The sequence below is a fragment of the Elephantulus edwardii genome, unplaced genomic scaffold (genome assembly GCF_000299155.1).
Source record: "Elephantulus edwardii isolate Elephantulus edwardi_28Jun2011 unplaced genomic scaffold, EleEdw1.0 scaffold00254, whole genome shotgun sequence".
In the NCBI taxonomy this organism is placed as follows: domain Eukaryota; kingdom Metazoa; phylum Chordata; class Mammalia; order Macroscelidea; family Macroscelididae; genus Elephantulus; species Elephantulus edwardii.
The window spans coordinates 2,291,760-2,297,009 of NW_006400004.1; positions in this window are offsets into that span (position 1 = coordinate 2,291,760).

Genomic DNA, 5,250 nt, shown 5'->3' on the forward strand with positions numbered 1-5,250 from the left:
TGGTTTTAATTCTGAAATCTATTTTATCAGAGACTAGTATTGCCACTCCTGGTTTTTTGAGGTTCCCATTTGCCTGGCATATTTTTTCCCCCTCCTTTGATTTTAAGTCTGTCTTTCTCTTCTTTTTTAAGATGTGTCTCTTGTAGACAACATATTGACATATTGATGGGCTTTGGGATTTTTTTTTAAAATCCATTCTTCTACTCTTTTTCTCTTAATTGGTGCATTAGTCCGTTCACATTACATGTGATTATCATCAGGCCAGGTTTTACTTTTACCATTTTGCTGTGTTTGTTTTTCTATTGTGTCTGGTTACTACAGTTCGTGCACTTTCCTTAGGCATCTCCATGTGCAGGACTTCACTTAAAATTTCTTGTGTTTTGGTCTTTTTTTCATAAATTCCATAAGTTCCTTCTTTTCTGCAAAGAATCCTATTTCCCCTTCATATTTCATGGAGAGCTTTTCTGGGTATAGGATCCTTGACTGGAAATTGCTCTCCCCCCCACAACTTTCTGTTTATGCAATCCCATTATTTTCTAGCTCACATGGTTTCTGCTGAGAACCAAATCTAATTGTTTCCCCTTTGTCTGTGACTGTTTTTCTTGTTTGTTTTTTATTTTAAATTCTATCCTTATCTTTTAATTTGGAGAATTTGACTGTGATATGTCTTGATGTTTTTCTTTTGGGGTCTAGTCTATTTGATCTTCACTGTGCTTCTTGAATGTGGATTTCCCCATTCTTTAAAACACCTGGGAAGTTTTCTTCTAGTACTTCTGCCACAATTTCCTCAGTGATTTCCCTGTCATTCTCTGTTCTGGAATTCCAATCATACATATGTAATGCCTTTTGATGTCATCTTACATGACTCTAATATTTTCTTTAAGTCTCATCTCTGATTTTTCTTCTAGCATGCTTCCAGTGAGGCTCTTGTCTTCCAGCTCACCAACTCTTTGTTCTATCTCTTCAGTTCTTCTTCTTCTTCTTTTTTTTTTGTCTTACCAGTGTGTTGGACACTCCTGCCATTTCAGTCTGAATATTCTGGATTGCATCTTCATGCTTTTTGTTATTTCCAGTATTGTGTTTGCTGTACCTCTCTGTCTTGTGATGACCTTTTTAAATTCTTGTACCTCTTTAGCTATACTATCTATTCTTTCTTCCATCTTTTGCATTTTCTTCCATAACTGTTCAAATTTCTCCCTATCAATATATTTCTTCTGGATTGTTGTCTCTGTGGTATTTGCTTTCTTAATTGTTTCTTCCATAATTTGCATCTTCTTCTTCTATAGCTGTTCAAACAACTCCACATCATATCTTTCTTCTGGTTCTCTCTATAGGGTATTCATTGGATATACTTTTTTAGGAGAATGGTTATTTTATTTTCTCATGATAACCAAAAGCAATGAAAAACAGGCCTGAGGGCCTTGGATTAAAAGTCACCCATCTTTGCCCTGGTAGCATCACTTTCTGTCCACTAGGCCAACTGATCACTCTCTATGTTGATGTTATTGTTGTTAAGTGCCATCGATTCGTCGGCAACTCAGTGACCCTATCAATGAAAGTCCTCAATACTTGTGTGATGCTACCACTGTGTGGATCACAAAAATTGTGGTTAACCTAGAGGAGAATGGGAATCCCAGAACATTTGATGGTGCTTATGTGAAATCTATACTTGGACCAAGAAGCAGTCCTCAGAACAGAACAGGGAAACACTGCATGGCTCAAAATCAGGAAGGGAGTGTGGCAGGGATTCATCCTGTTTCTGTATAGATCACTTGCGAGGCTTGGTTTTTTTTTAGTTATTTTTTTAAATTTCATTATTTTTTGTGCATGTACTGTCAAATCAGATCTGACAGGTACAGGAGGAGATTGTCCCTCCTTCTCCGGCAGAGCATCGAGGCTTGGATTTTTAAGGAGGAATGTGACATCAGGATTGGAGGAAGACTTATCAACAACCTACATTATACTGATGACACAACTTTTCTTCCTGAAGCAGAGGAGGACCAGAAGCACTTGCCGCAGAATGTCAAGGACTGTAGTCTTCAATATGGATTGAAACTCAGCATCAAGAAGACAAAGGTTCGCACGACGGAGCCAATTGACAGCTCCATGAAGATGGAGAAGAGATTGAGGTTGTTAACAACTACAGCTTGCTTGGCTACACAATCAACACTCTTGGCAGCAGTTAGAAAATCAAAAGACTAGTTGCATTAGGTAAATCTGTGGTCAGGGACCTTTCCAGAGTTCTGAGAAGCAACAATTTCAGTCTAGAGATTAAAGTGTGCCTGATCAAGACCAAGGTTTTCACAATTACTTGGTATACAACAAAGAGCTGAATAATGACTAAGTATGACAGAAGAAGAATAGATGTCTTCGAGTTGTGGTGCTGGAGAAGAGTCTTGACCATACCATGGACTTCCAGGAAAACAAATAGGTCTGCCTTGGAGAGGGTGACACTAAGAGGCTATGATTTTGAAGCTTTGTCCCACATACTCTGGGTATGTAGCCAGGAGAGACCGATCTTTAAACAAAGACATCATGCTCAGAAGTGCAGGAGAGGAAGAACCCAGATGAGATGAATTGATACAGTAATGAGGGCAGTGTGTCAGAGTCAGTGAAACTGGCTTAGCTCAGGGAAGGCTTCAGAGCTGTTGTACATAGGGTCATTATGAGTCTCGGGTGACTCGACAGCACATAACAACAATAATCATGGACATAAAAGAGTAATTAGTATTAATTATCATTATGAATATTAGGAAAAGCATAATGGACAACAGAGTTATTTTGTACCATCAAATTATGTACACCCATTTATTTAGTTAGAAATATTAGCTTGAAGAAATACTGGTTATGTTACATCAGTAATAATTAATAAGCAATCAAGTCTGTTGAAGAAAAAACTTTTTCATATGCTTTTCTTTTTTTTTTTGGTCTCAACCACTAAGAGTTCAAAGCATTTTGGGAGAATTTTGATGTCTTACATGATCTGATGATTGCATTAAAATCAAACGGTGTGGTTTTGGAAAACACTTTTCTTGTTGTTATTATGTGCTGTACACTTGAGTATGACTCATAGCAACCCTATGAACAATTGATCTGCATCCTGTCCTATCCTGTGCCATCTCACAATCTCTTACACACTCAAGTCCATTGTTACAGTTACTGTGTCAACCTACCTGGTTGAGGGTCTTCTTCTTCATTGACGTTCCCAAGCATGACATTCCACTTCAAGCCTCACCTATAAACGTGCCCAGAGTATGTGAGATGAAGCTTCATCATCTTTGCCTCCAAGGAGCACTCTGGACATATCTCCCAGACGTATCTATTATCTATTTGTTCTTATAGCAGTCCATTGGATCTTCAGTACTCTTCTCCAGTACCACACTTCAAAGGCACCAAATCTTTTTCTGTCATCCTTATTCATTGTCCCACTCTCAGATGCATAGGAAGTGACTAAAAAGATTGTGGCCTGAATAATGTGCACCTTAGTCCTCAAAGTGATATTATTGCTTCTCAATAATTTGGTGAGGTCCCTGACTATAGACTTTTCCTGTACAATACATTTCCTGATTGTACTGCTGGTACAAAGTGTATTGATTGTGGATCCAAGTAAGATGAAGTTATTGACAGTCTCAAACTTTTCTCCACCTATCATGATGTTACCCATCAGACCAAGGGCCAGGATTTTTGTTTTCTTGACATAGACATGCAATCTATATTGGAGGCTGCATTGTTTTACCTTCTGTAGCAAGTGCTTCAAGTTCTCCTAACTTTCAGGAAGTAATGCTGTATCATCCACATAATGAAGATTATTGGTGAGTCTTCCTACAATTCTGATGCCACATTCTCCTTCATAAAGAAGGTAAACAATAAGGCCCCAGGAATTGGTGATATGCCAATAGAAATGTTTCAAATGACAGAGGTAAACCTCAATGTGCTCACAAGTCTTTGCGAGGAAATTTGGAGGACATCTGACTGGCCAACTGACTAGAAGAGATCCATATTTGTTCCAATTCCCAAGAAATATAATCCAAGAGAATGCAGAAATTATAGAACAATATCATGAACATTGCACACAAGCAAAACACTGCTGAGAAGAATTTAAAAATGGCTAGAACAATACTTACATTTAGAACTACCAGATGTTCAAGCTGGATTTAAAAGAGTCCATGGCACCGGGGATATCATAGCTGATGTTAGATGGATCCTGGCTGAAATAAAATATCCAAAGAAAATATTTTTACTTTCCTGATTATGCAACAACATTTGACTGTGTGGATCATAGCAAATTATGGCTAACATTGAGAAGAATGGGAATTTGAGAACACTTAATTGTGCTCATGTGAAACCTATATCTAGATCCAGAAAATATTGTATGAACATAGAAAGGGACATAGAAAGGTTTAAAATTAGGAGAGGTGGGTATTAGTGTTGTATCCTTTCTCCTGAAAACATTCGTAAATCCATACAAATATTACTTGGTTTGTCACCTCAGAGGTCTCTCACTGGTACTGAGATGTCTGAAGTATAGAAAACATTTGTTATGAAAGTTTCTCACTAATTTTGTTCTGTTCTTTATTCATTACCCTATTTGCTCCAGTTTCCATCACCCTCCTTTTGTCATTATGCTACACTCTTCGCTCTGCCTGCTATTTTCTGCTTCCTCAAAACGTCTTCTGCTTGCCAGGCTGCATTTTCTTCTTCCTCCAATGTATTGGTATTTTCTTGCCAGGTACTTAACTCACCTAATTCAGGAGTCTGTTGAATGAAAAGCATATTTTGTGTAGATTTGTTTGTTCTCTTAGGAGCCCATGTTTAAGACTCTTTTCCAGCACCACAACTCAAAAGCATTGATTTTTCTTCTGTCATCCTTAGTCAGTGTCCAGCTCTCTGAAGCATAACAAGAAATTGCAAAAGACCATGGCCTGGATTAAGCACACCTTAATCTCTAAACTGACATCTTTGCTTTTCAGCACTCTGGAGAGGTCCCTGACAGCAGATTTTTCCCAATGCAATTCATCTTTTGATTTCCTGATTGCTGATGTTAAGAGTGTTGGTTGTGGATCTGACCAAGCTGTAATTGCCAACAACCTCAATTGCTTCTCCATCTATCATAGTGCTGCCAACTGGCCCAGTGGTGAGAATCTTTGTCTTCTTTCTGTTGCCTATCTGCTTAGGAACTGATAAATAATTAACTCTAGTTGACAAAGTTATTTGGTCACCATCTAATTTCTGTCCTCTGCCACATCTGCA